Source organism: Branchiostoma belcheri, unplaced genomic scaffold (assembly GCF_001625305.1).
Source record: "Branchiostoma belcheri isolate BF01 breed outbred unplaced genomic scaffold, Haploidv18h27 scaffold150, whole genome shotgun sequence".
NCBI classification, from domain to species: domain Eukaryota; kingdom Metazoa; phylum Chordata; class Leptocardii; order Amphioxiformes; family Branchiostomatidae; genus Branchiostoma; species Branchiostoma belcheri.
Genome location: NW_017802936.1, coordinates 159,066 through 176,734, shown reverse-complemented (window position 1 = coordinate 176,734; position 17,669 = coordinate 159,066). Strand labels below are relative to the sequence as shown.

The 17,669-nt window shown below is 41.7% G+C and overlaps 1 protein-coding gene across 6 annotated transcripts in view; it reads left to right on the top strand.

Moving 5' to 3' along the window:
- The first annotated feature begins 504 nt into the window (after positions 1-504).
- Positions 505-17,669, top strand: part of LOC109465467 (hemicentin-2-like) — a 32,413-nt gene continuing 15,248 nt past the window's right edge. For 5 of the 6 annotated variants that reach the window (XM_019762761.1, XM_019762760.1, XM_019762756.1 and 2 more), the window contains exon 1: positions 505-929. The gene's annotated coding sequence lies outside the window, so the exon portion shown is untranslated. Of the gene's footprint in view, positions 930-6,423; positions 6,501-17,669 lie in introns of those variants that run through there. The other variant, XM_019762757.1, reaches the window with a different exon arrangement.

Below are 17,669 nucleotides of genomic sequence, written 5' to 3'. Positions count from 1 at the left end.
CGACTTTCATCCACGATGAAGGGGGGGGGCATAATCTCAACACTTCAAAACAAGTCGAATCAAAGCGCGTGGGAGCTCAGCAATCCTGGGAAACATGAAAAGCGGCTGTTAACAGTCGCCACGCGTGTGTCAGTACTACCACTGCACTCCCTACAGTGTGCCATTTAGATAAAGCCCCTTGAACTTGAAACACATATGTATCCGCGGCCATTTTCTCATGTAATCTTCCTTTACTTGCCGTTGCATCCTGTGACCATAAATTGAAACTTAAAGGCAGTATTTTTTATTTCCATTCTTACATTCTCCTCCGGATTGGCACTTCTCTCAGCTTTAACTCTACACACGGGGAATGTCTTCCGAGTCAGCCCATTGGACCAAGCGACGTGAGCGGCAAGCTTTATTGATAGCGGGTCACCTCTAACCTCCCCTCCATTTTCGCCCGCAGTTAGCGTGATGCGCTCCCTCGCGCGGCGGCGGCGGGAGGCCGTGAGCAGGGTGGTGCGATAGCTTGTGTTGCAGCCAGCGTGGGGTCACCCAGAGATTAACTGTATGTGTAAACCCCCATCGTCTCTTCGGGTCATCCTCGTGCGAAGCCTAAATCACTTCCAGCCTTTCTCCGAGTGAGCCAACAACATGGGTACGAGAGGAGTTTGGGATATTCAACAGTGAGAAGACCGCGTTAGCAGGCGTCAGCGGAGCTCCAGACAAACGTCGCCCTGCAATGATGTGACGCTGATGGTAGGCGGAGACAAACGTGCATCAGGCTACATAAAGAGGAGCTGTTGAATCTATCGCCGAGCCAGGTGTGGTGCAGTACGGTACTGGGGAGACAATGCGGTCCGACAGCATTTAAAAGTCAGCGCCCGAGCACAAGTGTGTAAGACGAAAGATACACCCCGGAGATTCCGAAGACGCAGAGCAACAAGAAGGTACGTAAGGGTAGAGAGAGGAACGGAGGCTACGGAGCGTAGAGTGCTTGAAGAATAGCTTCATTGTACCGCTGCTAGCGATTGTGATTCCGCTCACGTTACGCCACCAAGTTGCTCTTTGCAGCAAAACACTACTGACCGCCAACTTCACACGTATTCAGCCAAGCTTCCTCTCTTCAAGACTTTAGCCTAGTCCGGCAGACAGATGCCAGGCTGCTACATGTTTCTTTCCTTATGCTGAGAGCGAGGTGGAGCATTCCAATCCGTCACGGTTTGCAGTCGTATATCTTTTACTAAAATCGCTTTTTCTTAGCCTATATCCGCGTATTGAGCGTTTGCCTTTCAGGAGCACTGTAAGAAATTAAAAGAATATACCTGGGGGCATTTTTACGAATCTAGGATTTCTCCCCAGACGTCAGATAAATCAATGATGTAAATCATTGAAAAGATTTGGCTGACGTCAAGGAAAATTCCGAACAAAAGCAAGACATCACAAAACATCATCATGCAAGAGACAGATGGTTCTAAAGGTAAGGCTCTTAACTAGGATCTTAGTATCTGTTTTTCCGGCGTCTCACAGACAGTCATGCTGGGTCAGATGCGTGTTGAAAATCTACGCTGTCCTTATCGATCTTTCTCTGGATAAACAGATACGCTGCAAAACTACTCATAATTTTACTGCCAAACGCGTTGTATTTTGCTCGCTCGTAAAATTCACCAAAAATGGGAAATTCTTCTTGAGGTTGGAAATGTCTTGATCTAAAATGTTCAAACAAGGGAACAACGTGAGTTCGTAATATTTCTTGATATAAGAAGAGAGTACCCACAACATTAGTCTTTTTTCGAGCAAAACGTTTGATTGTATATGCACAGTTGAGCGTTCAGCTCGATTGGTCCTACCAGGACCTTTCTGTTGTAATCAAAATGTTTAGCGCCCATCACGCGGTTAGACCGTTCGAATATCATGAATCCGCTCGCTCGGTAACGACTGATACGCGCACAGAATTAGGAATCCGCCGTTCTTGGAAAAAATCCCAGAATTGTCATGTCTAGCAGCATGACATGATACATTTCTGTGTAAGCACGACCTCGCAGTCACGCATGACATAGCACAATTTGATCAGGTGGTATCTTGTCTCCCGAATCCGCAGACTTAGCCCTGTGCCCAGTGAGACCTTGTTAACACTCGTACTCCGAGCCAGTGCACAAATATGTATTTATTGCAGTGAAAACCAATCACCCGTACCAGAGGATTGTTTTTATTCTACCGATTTTTATGAGATTGGAACCTGTACAATATTGCAACCTTCTTAGAAAAAATATGCATAAACGGAGTAGATACAATCTAGTCCCGTTGGGGCGGGGAAATATTCCACATTGTATTATTAGATTCATTGGTAAAATGTTGAGAGCAGGTACCATTTTTGAAGCAAGACGTGTAACCAACATGCTGCATTGATTACCCGCGATGTATCCGACAGCTCAAGTGACCATGATGGGTGAGCATGCCGGGAGTTGTAATCCCAATGTGTTCATGATTTCGACTTCAAGGTTTCGGTCATGAGGTCTCGGGAGTATGCAAAATGACGGATTGCTTCTTTAATTTGATGAAGCTGTTTTGAGCTGGTTACTGATTCTTTGATGCACAACGAAGAACCTTGTTGCAACGAAGAACTTTGCTCCACATTTTCACAGCCATTACACTATGACACGATTCCTAGATCCACAATATCACTAGAAGCCTGTCTAATGTAAGCATACATATCGGGCAACCCCATTTCATTTCTCTGAAGCTCTTAACCGTTTCCCCGAAGGTAACCTAGATGATAAAGGCAACTTCCCAACGTATCGCCCCTTTCCGTCTGTGATAGGCAGTCCATAAGTGCCAACGCCTCCATTTTCACGGCTGGATTCGTCATCGCACGACGCTTTGTGCTCAATTTGAGAGGATGTCTCTGATAGTTCCGTCATCAACAGCATAATGTAGGACTATCTCGCCAGAAAATTAGTTTTTTTTCTAATCTGCCGGGAATATTAAACGATGTAACATTTTCAAGGTGACGGTAATACCTTGACTTGTTGTCAAGTTAGTTGGTTTACTTTGAGTATATGGCAATACCGCTTTCTGGCAATAGCCTGTGCTTTATGGCAGTTTCGAAACTGTCAACAAAAGGGATGCTAAGGTCGTCAACGGGAAATTGTTATAAAATTACTGTAACATCATCTTAACTGTGGGAGACTTTTGATAAATGCTGTTTGTGGAGGGGTTTCAGTGGAGAGCGTACGTACTGGCCACTTCGACAGGACATTTTACTTCAAACATTTCACAGACACACACACACACAAGCACACGCACACACAAGATTAATACATGGCATTAATACATGTCATTATCAATGGAGTTGATATGATAATCGTGTCCAATGAAATTGAAACAATATATTCACAGGCTTAGCCATTTGCGTGTCGTAGTAAAATAGACAGTACAAGCCTGGACATCCCCTAAAACACAATCCCAACAGTACCAGTGCTGGTTCGGCCACGATCTGGGTTAAATGAGGCCAAGGTTTCCTATTTGCATTCACCAGACGCACTATCGTTTGCATATTTCGGTAGAATGTCGCTGTTGGTATAGAAGCTAGCATAGGACCGAAGGCAGCGTGAGAAACATTTCCTTTAATCATGAATGAATTAATGAAAGACCTTCATTGTGCATTTATACCTAAGTACAGGTCATGCTGATAAAGTTCTGTGTACAATGATGCCAGTCTGGTATCTTACTACATCTATAGCATACTGTGTACCGGTTCAACTTTTTCTCGCTTACAAAACAGTTGTTAGAGTAAGAACAGATGGAACATGTAATAAATGGTTTATCAAATGACATGAGGTAAATGATTTTTTTCTTTGCTATCTAAATATCTAAAACTAGAAAACTTATCTTGTGACAAGAATTTCACGACCTTACACATTCGGCAAATGATGTTAACGGTTTCAACATTTTATACACAATTATACATTTTTCTCGTTGAAAATACAAATGTGAGCCTCGAGCTCACTTGCATGAAATATATAAATTGATCATATTCTACACCCAATAAGAGTCTTATCGTAACAAAGGTATTTCCTTGTAGATTATGTAAATGAGGTCCTGTTTTTGACGTAACTTCCAAATGTGGCAAGTATTGAATTCCGGAAAGTTTCCACTACAGAATTATAGCAATTGTCATTAATCATGCAAATTTTCTTCATTTACATAATATCTGACGATGTTCCTCTCGTTCTCAATTACATATTCACAAGTGTTTCATAATCATGTTATTAAACGCAGCAGAATTTTACAACTTAGCTCCCGACTTGCATAACTGTTATCTATTTTTTCAATAAGCTAACTTCGAAATGAAAATGACGACGACCCGTCAACCATTTCTTCAGATATCCTCCCTTAAAGATTTTCAAACAAACTGTCCTGCAGTTCCAGAAAAGGTGCTAGGGGTCAAACTAATGTCACTTCTTGTGTTCATCCGAGCATAAGAGCTATCGACCATTCAAAATTTGTGACCCTCGCATGTTCAGATCGAAAATATCAAAACCGGCCGTTTCGCTGCAGTACCAAAAGAAGCCGCCAGGAGCCCAAAATCTAATCATTTTCAGGTCTCATCAAGCCCTACCTACTTAACAACTTACATGACAATTCATCCAAAGTCTCTTGAGTTATCGTGCAAAACGACAAACAGACACACACACACACACACGCACACACACACACACACACACACACTCACTCACACAAACGCTACGGAAAACGTAAACTTCTTGGCGAAAGTAAAAAAAATGTCTTGTTATTTGTTTTGTTATTCATATTATATGGTACGATCCACAGTAGAATGTCACTCGTCTTCTATCTTAGTTCGGTTACAATATTGGCAAGATGTTTGTAAGATGTAACTGAGTTTAATTCTTTCTAAAGTACGTATCTCCCACCGATGTAATAGGACGCTAACCTACAGCTCACGTGCAGACGATGTACGGCAGCTGTGGAGCATCCTTCGTTGAAACGTGGTCTGTCGATACTGTGTGACATGCACCTGATCGCAACGACTCACACCGTTAGCATTAACAGATCTTCTCATTGTGCATGCATGAATAGAAGGTATGCTCTATTTCAGGCCAACTCTCGCTAGCGTGTTGTTCTCGCGAGATCAGATGATAAGAGAACATCTATGCAGAACACGTAACAGGGAGAGCCAGGGGTTATATTGAAAAACACTCCTTTATCCCGTTTTATATCACCTCACGACTTTTCCAGGCCACCCTGTGCCCACAGAGGCTCGCCATACCATCACAAATCGCTTTGGGAAAAAGGAAACGAAAGACTTTTAATGGATATGATGTAGTGCAAGCTCATTACTATTCTCTTCAATGATCTGAAGCATCACTGGCTTTAATTTGATCTAGATTTTATGACTACCAGAAAAACAAATAAATGATGCCCAACCCTAACTCACGTAATGCTGCTCGTGCTGCATCCGATATCAGCTTGAAAATTTATGTTTGTTTGTAACTCAATTAGTTGGATGTCGAAAGGTACATCTGGGAGTTGGTCATAATAGCCTACAAAGAATATCGGCTATATATTTTGGTGGCATTACAGATTGGGTTGTGACATGCAGAGGATTAAAACGGTTACATCAGCATAGGTGGAAGGAGATTGGTTAGGTCGGAGATTTTGTAATATGGTGGCTGAACAGGCTTCAACGTATCATAACAGGTTAATCAAATTGTACGCTTTTTGGCTAAGTTGATTTGATAAGTTCTAAGAATTAAATAATATCTTACATACATTTACTCTCCATACAGTACCTGGCATACTTGCACTGTGCTTCAAGATATCTATGCACAAATTGTTTCATTACATTTACCACCGGAATATGTCCCTAAGAGCCTCTCCTTCCTTGACTTACATCTTATTCTTGACTGCTCGTGGTGAATGGTGTAGGAGTTAGAGATAAATGTTAAGAAAAAAGTCTAGAAAAGTCGCTACGTCATTATGATTCACTTGCTTTTTTTCTTAGTCGCACACAGCGTATCTTTCCTACATTTTGTCGATAATTCCTTTCACCTTCTGCAAATAACAGCCAGGGTCGTATTCTTTAACGCTGACGATGCCAATAAAGTCGTCTTGTGTATGTATATTCAGTTACAACACTTAGCACATTATGATGTTTCTTTAATATCTTTGCTCCAGTGATATTTGCATACCATGATGTAGCTTTTCCGCACCCAAACATTGTCGCATTCCCCAGGGCCGCTGCCATGGAATATATCGTTGCATCGGCGCAAGCAGATAGATAAGCCCTGGCGATACCTCTGGGCGAACGGGTCTGGAACTCCTCTGTATTAGCGGCTGAATATTTTAGTGTATTCGATAAAATGCGGCAGAAGGATTCATCTTCCCTACGTGACTAGCCTACACCATAGTCGGTGGAACCCGCCCTTCGTGTTGAGGGACAGAAGCTGCTAGCCCCTTTACAAGGACGCATCGATCGGCGGTATTGCATCCGAGTTCAGGTACGTCTCAGGTACATACTTGCCTCCAATATGCATCACTTTGCTTAGACAACCTCCAGGATGAATAAATATTTGTCATAATCACTGCAGGATTGTCGCTAGTTTGGTCAGATACTCGTTTATGATACCTGTATATGAGCTTCAAATATATCGTATGATTGGAGCAGCATACCTAGATGCTGCCTCGCCGACTGGTATCATAGGTTACTTGTGGTAGTACATTTGGTGGTACATGTATACCGTGGGCCATCTAGCCCAGCTTTTCCAAGATTATGGTTGAAATGACAGAGCGGTATTGATTTTGAATGAATGTGGAATGTTGCTTTAGTCAGAGTGGAATCAGTTGTGAGTGAATTGTATTGAGTCCTTGTATTGAGTCCTTGTATTGAGTCCTTGATGGTGGTCGGTATTGGAGGATTCTGTTAGTCCTGGCACTTCAGTCACAGTTACACTTGTGACGAGTAACCGTCGCTGTAAATCCAGTCCAGTCCAGTTACGAACTAAACCTAGCTGTGGAGCCCACTGGTGCGAAGAAATGGGGTGGGGGAAGATGTAGGAAATGACTTTTGTTCCTTGCTTGGCCTAAATGCGTCATGTTGTCATGCATACACCGCCATCTAGACGGTTGTTACGGTGACTGGCTGACAATTAGTCTTCTGGCAGGATGCTCTCAGTCGACATCTTGGTGGTCCATTGTTTGCACTTTTCTGAATATTTCATCAAAATGCGTTCATGAAAATACCCATGTAATCTGCAATGTTAGAAACCTGTATCAAAATCATTTATACGAGGTGTCATAGTACGTAAACAACACTATTGCAAAATTCAGTAGGATCATTATGGACGAAGGTCTGGCGGTGGCAATGTCAGGGCCGCTTTCAGAACACGTCAGATATACTGCGGTATTCTGCCACTCAGGCATGGGTGACTCGTTCATTATTTCATGTTAGTTGAGAGAGAAGTTTCACTTGTCATTCTTCGCGGACTGTCCCTGAAATCCTCCCGAAAGAAACCAGGCAGCGGTCTCTGTCCACCAGATCCTCTTGAGCACCTAATCACTGTGCAGGATGATGAATGGGTGACATTTCATCGGGGTCAGAAATTGAAATGGCTACTTCTTAATTGCTGCTGCTCGCGCGGTGGTTTGGACCTAGCCTGTAAGCCAGAGCCGCATGCCTTCCGAATTTTAAGAACAAAGTTTGAATTTTTGACGACGGGTAATATAATCTAGAAGCAGAGGCATTGTGTGATGACGATGCGAAATGTTCCATCGATTTCCAATTCGCCATTTATACAGATTGCTTTCATGCATTGAGAGGGCTTATGTTGGGGATTCCAAGAGGCATGAGATTTGCTTGGAAAAAACATGTAAAAGAAACAATTTTACTCCCTAATGTATGTTGATGGCATTTTTTCTCAAAGTGAAATAAGGCAACATCAGAAATGCAAGCGTCTGCCGTAGGTCTAAAGATATTCTTTATTATACAATAGATTGCCGTAACAACGAGCATACTTTGATCATATCAGTTGATGTTGAAAAATGTTAATCAAAACAGTGGCGATTTTGTTCAGTGCTTTATGTATCACCAAAGATTTGCCAAGCAATTTTAACCTATATACTCATTGTACATTATAACAGATCTATGATGTACATTAAATAATCGTATTCTGACGGACTAAATGCCAAGTAACATTTTCTATCTTAAAGAGGATGATTTGAAGTGACTGATGGCTTCTCGTTCTCTTCTTCTAATTTGACACGTGCCTGGATCCCACGACCTTTCAAGCGATCTTTGGGGAGAGCCCTCCTCTAACAATGCATATAATGGGCTTCGCATTTCAATCAGATATACACAAATGTCACGAATGAATACCTTGCCTGGCTCTCTGCCAACAAAGGCCGGTCTGCCTCTTCAGTGGCTTTGGTCTCGCCATTGTGAAGATAAGAAAGACTTCAGATATGCCTAATTTCATTGGCACAGCTTGGAATGGATTCCGCTGTCAAGTATACTGTATCCACAGTGTTGGCAGAATCAAAGACATCGGGGTTACATTTACATCCACACATTAACCTGACAGTGCAGACATTGCCTCGCATGAACGCATACACCTCATTCTCAATGTACATACGGCAATGATATTAAACTCTGATGTTGTCTTGATAAGATCCAGGACTGTCTGAAAAACATTTCAAATCGACCTGAGTGCATTATCCTGTAAAGATATAGAAAATGAAAGTGATCCTTACGGATTACAGGATCATGTTAGATAAATGTCTCACCTTCTTCGAAGATGACTTTAGAAGATGCTAATAGTGCAGGTTGAATAATTCTTGGATCAGACCTGGCTTCCATTCCTCGAGAAAACGATGAGTGTGCATTTTAATTGATTATAGTTATTAGATCATAGCTTGGTTTTATTTTTCGAGGGTGACTTTTGTAGATGCTAATAGAGCACCTTGAATAATTCTTGGATCAGAGGTGGCTGCAATTCTTCGAAGGTGGCTTTTGAAGATGATGATTTTCTGTGCATTCGCCGAACACAGCGTCGTGACTCGCTTCCTTTCATCAACTATGGCTTTAGAAGATAGCAGAGCATCTTGAATAATTCTTAGATCATTGCTCGCTTCCGCCCCTCGAAGGCGACTTCAGAAGACGCTAATAGCGCACCTTGAATAATTCCTCGGCGCGCACACCTGCCTCGTCCGAGATAAGTGTAATCTGAATCCGACTAAGTAGGCGACTGGGAACGCGGCATGACGCTCCGCGATGACTCTGAAATACCGAGCATGAATAAACCATCTGCCAACAGACAGCGTGACCAGCCAACACAATGCTCTCTGTCTATTTCCTGCCATGGCAGTCTAATTAAGCATCCCATTTACGACAGGTTTCAGCATATGCAAAATTTACCTAGTATAAACGACGTTCTGCTTCTAGTAAATGACGTTAGCTAATCGCTAAATGAATACGAGCTTAAGGAATTAGGAACAGGTTTTTATCTCCTGGAGATGAGTGTGCCAAACCGCTTACATGACTGTGTGCATCTGTTGTTGTTTTCCAGCGGCATCAGGGCCTCCCCAGGGTATTTCATAAACAGTGAGGCAAAAATTAGATGAATGAACCTCAGACAACAGATGATGATGATGACAGATGAGACAAAGACCATCCATTAGTTATGAGATATAGATGATATATAATAAAGCAACTGCAATTCCCGGCAATCCATTCTAGCTTCAACACATCAACGCTTATATAGTAGATGTGGTATGCATGGTAAGCGGGGGGGGGGGCGTTGTAACATTTCCTGGAAGACTTGAACAGCATTTCTCTTTCGCATTGACTTCAGCGCCGGAGTCGGAGATATGCATGGACCTGTCATTCACAAATCATTTTCATTTGGTATAAAGACGAATACGTAATCGTGCAAATGCCATTGTCATGATAGTGATAAGATGTAGTAATACCTTAAACAATTGTACAACGCTCGCTGTTATCATACATGTGCAATAATCGGTGCATAAAAATGGATAAAGGCTATCCCCGTTTAATGATGACTACACTCAAGTCATGAAGTTTCATTTGAACAGCGTGGCCTGAACTGATCCTGATCCAGGAAGAGGTTGTGTTGATGGTTTTGGGAAAAAAATCCATATATAGGAGCTGAACATGGCATCCGATTTAATACCGACCTACTGATGCGTTTCAAATGTACATCTCTTTTGAAAACTCTATTGGGCCACGTTTCATGTTCATTGACATTGTGATCATATGCAAAAGTCTTGTTTGTTTTTCTTTTTGCTCACATCTTCATTAACTTGCAAATGCCTGGAGTATTGATTTGATCCCACAGTTCCATTAGTAGCCTTTATCGACAAAATGAGACCGCATCTCTGGTTGATTTGATTGGGCTCGTTTGATGCATTGTCGTGCAATTGCCGTTAATGGGCATATAATGTCACCTATGGCTGGACATGTATTTTTCAATTAAGTACTTTTATATGCAGCGCGCTTAGAGAAATCCCCTTTTCAAAGTGACGTATGTTCCATGGATGAACGGATCATGGTATTATATGGATCGCTGACAAGTAACATGAAGTATTTTTCATTATATCGAAAGCAGCACCTATCCCAGTCAGGCTTACGTGATAGACGCTTCTTTAGATTAGCTCTGCTCTAGATAGCTGCTGCAAGCTGTGACCCCACCCCTCCATCACACTGTTTCCGCCTCGGCTAATTTAAGTTTCATTTCCTCACCAACTATGAAGAATGGGTAACATTTAGACCATGTACACGGCGACTTGACCTTGGGATCATTTTACATTGGCTTTGTCGTAACTTAATGTCCATTTCCCGTAGAGCCAGCGAGAGCCGGTTTGTGGTGACTACAGAAAATACGTTTGTATTTGAGAGAGAGATGGGTAGATAGACAATATCCAACCCTCCCGTCAACATCCGAAAATTGTGAAACATCCTGCTGCTGCAGCCGAACAGTAGCCAGCCTACCCGAACACCAGCCGACCGCAACTGACCTTGTCTTGAGGGATTTTTCGACAGTGTTCGAGGAGCCATATTCGGCTATGTATGACAGGAGCTTTATCTATAAAACGCATATATAAAATGGTGGAAACGCTCGGCTTGACGTAACAACTGCTTGTCATCTTGATTAACGCGCAAATGTAATATTTCTACTCAGGTCGAGACCGCATGAAGACAGGAAGTCAGCCGTAGATTGTGATTGACTGCTGCAGTAAACTGTTGTAATAAAATGACAGTTCCAATTATGGAGGGAGTTCTCAAGCGAATCAGTTGTCCTTGAATATATCTCATAAAACGCTGAATAGCCAACAGAAGCGAAAATCCCTATGTTATTACGCCTACTAAACAACATTTATTAGCTGGAAGAACTAACATGGAACGTGACTGTGTATATGAGCTTCTTTCCAAAACAGAGTTTTGTATCGGTGCTGATAAACCTTCGAGTTGATAGATTGTTTGACTTAATGTTTCCACGATTCCATGCATGTGAAGATGATGTATAGGTCATCAAACAAAACCAGCCATAGGTATAAAAGATTCATAATGTGATCTGATACTCAGCTTGCACCATAAAATAGCGCAGATGCCGATAGCCTGGTGACCAAACCTATTTTAGCTACTGAGTCTCTTTCGACCTTTACAGAGAGATGAAAGACGTTCGGCAGCTAAAATAGGTTTGGTAACCAGGCTAAGTTGCTGCTCTTTCAGTCGTCAAAGTATTATATTGCAAACATGAATTTTAAGAAACTTTGTCTCGTCTGTCTTCATCAACAACAGTTATCCTATCTCATAGTTCATGTTCACTTGTCGCATTTCATCTTATGAAATACCCATAGGGAGGCCCCTTCACAGTTGAAAAACAAGACGTTGGACTTAGTCACGGAGGATTTTGGTCTCCAGCAGATGAAAACCATCTGCGTTTCTAATACTAGATGGTCAGTGACAAAGTGGCTGGTGTAGCTGTCAGTCATGTTGGCTGAGGGAACGTATTTTGCTGCAGGTCGATGCTGAGAACTGTTGTTAACACTTCACATGGTCAAGGGCGACGCTACAATTAGAAGATTACTTCCAAACAACTATCGATTTTTGTATTCCCTGTCGAAATGTATCTTGAAATAGAGTGAATTATGTTTACCGTGGTTTCATAACAGTAAGGTGTGTTATTCCCTTTCCTGCTTCGACAGCAACGCTCATAAGGATTACTTTTCGTGGATCTTGGAAACCATTTTTAGGGTCAAGGTATGCCTTACTGTAGGAGGAACTCACTGCAGCCACCATTTTCAACATAAAACATTTCATACAAACTTCCTTTGTTGTCATTATGACGATCTGTGACTAATAAATAATATTCATACTGAAAAAGCCGCATTCATCATAATTAAGCCATTTTTTCCGACTATTGTTGTAGTGGCGTTGGTGATTTATGTTATGCGTCGATTGATTCAATTTTGTTCTTTTTTTTAAGAGGAAGTTTGGTGTTTTTGAACTTTGACCAACAGACATGCTGCACAATCTAAAAGTAACATCTATAGTATGTATGTCTCATCAGGTTTGGCTTGCTGCCCATGACCAGGGGCTCTCTAATCTCATCTCAGCTCTGAGCTTGATCGCCGTAGCCATGGGAGTAATCAATCGTGCGCCTCGCACTGACAGTAATTGTGCCCCTGTGGAAGAAGTCATTTTAGAAGCCAGCAGACTACAAAATAATGAAGTACTGTGGGATGACTGAGCCGTCGGGCAGCACACAGGGTGCTTTTTATTCCTTGATCAGGTCGGCTGCTGAATACAGTTAGTTTCGCCCTTAATGTTGAACGCAGAGTCTGTCCTATTTGTGGGAAGAAAACGTTTCCTCAGTTCTTTTCATCTCGTAATGCCAACACACTTCAACCGGTGTCCGCACGAGACATTGAAAGTGGCCTGATGTAGTCGCAGTGAGTCCAATGTGTTCAAAAGCAGATTCGAGATCAAGTAGACTAGTGTGGCTCTTCTTGCTGTTGTCCGGGTTGGTTTCACTCGCAGATATAAGTCAGTAGAAAATAGTTTAAAGTCATATAAACACAATATCATCGGCCTCCTTCCGTCTGTATATCATGTCACCAAAGCCCAATTGTATGTTTTCTGTTGTAGATTACCTCGACATAAAAGTTATCTTGTCATAAAGAAAGTTTAATTGTTTGCAGATTGAGATGCATCAGTAGTTGAGTACATCAAAATCAATCGGCGTGATATTGACGAAACATAACAATATTTAGAGGACATGCAATTCGGTCGGCATCTTTACTTTCTACCTCCTGTAGGGTAGCTAGTGACTACAAACATGCCTATACCAAACAAGTAACACGACTTCTGTGACTTTTTCAAAAGGCCATTTGTCTGAGCCTCCAGTTCGTCATTAGTCTTACGATTTTCTCCTGTTCGACAGTTGCTGTCACCTCTTAGTCCATTTCGCTCTAAGCCATGAGGGCTTGAGTTGTGTGTAAGTTGATGAATAGATTTGCCTTCGCCGTTAAAAGTATTTTCTCGTAAAAATCCTGCTGGTAAGCAGGTTATCGAAGTGGGAAATCCATCGTGAGAACTGGGGACATCGTGTCAGGCCATTTGTGACCTCTCTACGGTTATTGCCCTCTTATCTGTGGCAACTCGTTAACTTTCCTGTCCGTCCCCAAACGGTGATGGATGCTTCTGTCTTGGCGTAAAAACAGCCAATCTGCCCGCCTCCTTGTAGCAAATGTTTGTCTACGTGCAAAAGGTGTGGAGACCGCACAGTTCTGTTAATTTGCCATTTTTCGCTTGGTGTCGAATTTACTACGAAACGTCTGTTATCACTAAGGTCTTCATGGAAGAAAGCATGTTATATCCAACACTCGATCCTTATCCAGAATACACATCCTGGATACGCAATGGTGTTGATCCAGAACGTGTACTTTGGGGAGGAGCTTTGTGTTTCAAAAGGCTGCCATCTGTTTTTTTTCCTCGCGTGGAGTTTGTGTATAATTAATTCAGCTGCTGGTTACATTTATAATTGTCCGAGAATGTTTATTGGTTCATGATTTAAGACACAGTATGATCTATTATTCGCAACGTTGCGAGCAAAAGGACATTTCTGGATACGCACTTTCTCTCTCATATATCCAAGACTCGCAGGCCGTAAGAGCACAGCCTGCATACGTCTTGCCCCATCCAAAAGTCGTCGCAGGCTCAAAGAGCGCATACCGGATACGAATTTGCAATCGCTGGACATAGGATTCGGCCGATAATGTGAGGGTTAGCCCTGCCCGTGTAGTCCCTATGAAAATAGTTTACAAACTGTATCGATTTCAGTGTTATAGGATTTGAAAGCAACATCTGTTGTGCCTTTGGGTGATAGTTGCAAACTCATGCCTGATCGAGGGGTAATTGCAAATACAAAAGGCACATTCGATATAAGTATAAGCAAGTAATTCATAACTAGACACAGGATATAAAAACTACCGTGACTTCCAAATCTACTGGGTTTGACTTCTTTTTTTGAAGAGGACAGAGGAAGACAAAAGATTCCACTTTTTTCTGTAATGTGTGGGTTTTTGGATGTTAAAAGAAGTTTTATTTTCATCTGTATACGTGTGATAGTCAGAGTAGACTTTGGAGGCTGCGTCAAATAGTTCTTTTCGTTTATTGTTAGAGAGTACAATTTGAGATAAAATTCACTCATATAGTTGAGACTTCTTATACCGCCCTCTCTCAAGAGGGTGTGCACTAATTCGGATTTTCGAGCGAAAGTTGAAATCAACTAAGTCCAGGTATTTTACATAGAATATGTTGTTTTTCATTTTTTGTGAAGCCTTAGCTTTCCAGAATCAATATTTAGCTTATCGGAAAACGTTTGTACATATGTCAGAAATTCCGAGTGACCTTAACATGGTGCATACAGATTTTATATCACAGGTGCATGAATACAACAAATAAGAGAATCCACTAGAATCTAACATTTTCTTCACCCGTTGTAACAAGGTTCTTCTCTGACTTCTCTAACAATGTGCATTCGTTGACACAAACGTGCATCAGCTTGCAGTGGATTACTATAGTCCATCTGTACAAGTCGAAGCCAATATCTACATGTAACAAGTAATATCTGAGATTTTATACCTCCGGGCTTTTTATTGTATATTTTTTATATGTAATTTGTTATGTATACTTGATGGTGTTGAATTTTATGTGTTAGAGAAGATGCATGTACACAACAACAATTGTTGCGCGCCACAGGACTAGGGGTTTAAACAAAGAATTTATCAAGACCGGACACCCCTCTTTGCGAGGGGTCATATACGTGGACCAGACCGAGAATAGCTTAAACACGCCAAAGGTCAACGGTCGTGACCATTTTCACGCTCAAAGGGGTGTTCTGGTACCACCAAAAGGCACCATTTTCACGCCCGAAAACACATATACAATAAAAACAAAAGAACGTGCATCATCTACAGCCCAATAGCAAAACATACACCGAGTCCCCCAAAAATCCGTCCACCCAAATGCGAGAAACAGCTGCGAGCATGAAAATCTAAATCTCTCACAAAACCCTTCCGTGGAAGGATGTCTCCTCCCCCGGAGGTAATAACACGGAATGAAATATCTGCGTCTAATCGGAGTCTGTCCAATTCTGCCCTAGATGCTAAGTTACTGCTATTTCTAAAAGCACCGAATTTACAGAAACGAAGGTGGATAGTTTCAACTGGTGAATTGTCATTCATGGTTCCTGTGACCCAAAGTTGGCACATCCGGCTTAATACAAGTATCGAATATTCTCAGTTAACTGATATTAAACTAGAAAGGCAAACATTTGCTCGGGAGCAAATGGCTTCACCACATCCCCCGTACCAAAAACAGACCTGCCCCCCTCCCCACATACAGTCCTGTCCAATACTTAATTAAAAAAAATGCCTCCCCTCTTTAAGAATGAATTCTTCTAGTGACCCCACATTATGTTATGGTCTTAGTTGGAAGAATTATATTATGTAGTTACATGTGTGTCCATGTACGTGCTACGTAAAAACTGCACCAGGCATTATGAAAAACTTTCCAGCGGACCCCCATAATCATAGGGAACAGTGTCAGCAAAAGGTCAATGACATTACCTACCACACAACTACATGTATCGGTAGCTAATTTGGTTAAAAGACGTTACATGTTGGTTAAAAAATAGCAAGGTATATCAACATGTAGGTTACGTGACATGTTTCCGCCGATTTACAACCCAAGACACTCTTTTTCCTGGCCAATACTTGTAAACAAAGTAATTACCTCCGGGGGAGGAGAAATCCTTCCGCGGAAGGGTTTTGTGAGAGATTTAGATTTTCATGTTCGCAGCTATTTCTCGCGTTTGGGTGGACGGATTGCTTTTAGACTCGGTATATGTTTTGCTATTGGCCTGTAGATGATGCAAGTTCTTTTGTTTTTATTGTATATGTGTTTTCGGGCGTGAAAATTGTGCCTTATGGTGGCCTCAGAACACCCCTTTGAGCGCGAAAGTGGTCGCGACCGTTGACCCTTGGCGTGTATAAGGTATTGTCGGTCTCGTCCACGAAGGTGACCCCTCGCACAGAGGGGTGTCCGGTCTCGATAAATTCTTTGTTTAAAACCCTAGTCCTGCGGCGGGCAACAATTGTTGTTGTAAACAACATATAAAATGTACAATAAAAAGCCCGGAGGTATAAAATCTCAGATTTTACTTGTTGTTCCTATTATAAGTATGTGCCACCATGCGCAGGTGTCCTTTAGCAGATAAAGCAATTAAGTGAAAAGCCAATCAACAACCACATCTGCAAACATGGCCACACCTGCTGCTGCCTGCATGCCCATATTTGGGCATGGAGGTCCTGCCCCCATACCCAAATATGGTCACACACTGCTAAAGTACATTACCTATAACACAGCCAAAAAGCCCAAATAAAACCAATCTAAAAGCCTGTAACAACAAAATTTCAAAACTGCCTTGGGGTATTTGGCCGCTCTACCTTCATGCCAAATTGTATGTTATTTGGCCCAAAAATGAAGAAATTGAATCCATTTAAAGAAATGGCAGGAGGAGGAGAAGAAGGGGAAGGAGGAGGAAGAGGAGAAACTTTATGTTTCAATATGAAACCATAATTACTGCTGGCAGTTCTGTCAATCATTATGATTATGTCTACATATACATAGAGAAACAAAGACAGAGAGATAAACAGTAAGGGAAATGTACGCAGAAACATTTCACCATGAGCATCATCTACCCAGTTCTCACCGATAGCTTTTTCACCTTTCATACTACTGGGAAACCTTCCCAAAAATGTGATGTCCTGGAACTTAAAGTGCTAAACGTTATCCGATATGCAATCCGTCTACATTCGCTTTACCATAAATCATTATTGCGCTTCTTATTGATTATGGCTTCACCACTATGTGGTGAAGACATATTGTTTTCCTCATGCTTTTTTCTTGCAATAGAATGCTTAACAGTTATATGAATGTTTCTAATTTTTCCGTTAAAATCCTCTCAAAAACACAGTAAATGCAAATTCTAATAGGGCTCTTAAGTGTTTCAGAACAATGCATTGGAACGGTTTACTAGTACCTATATTTCACAAGCTGATTATGCACACAAGACTGAAATTACATG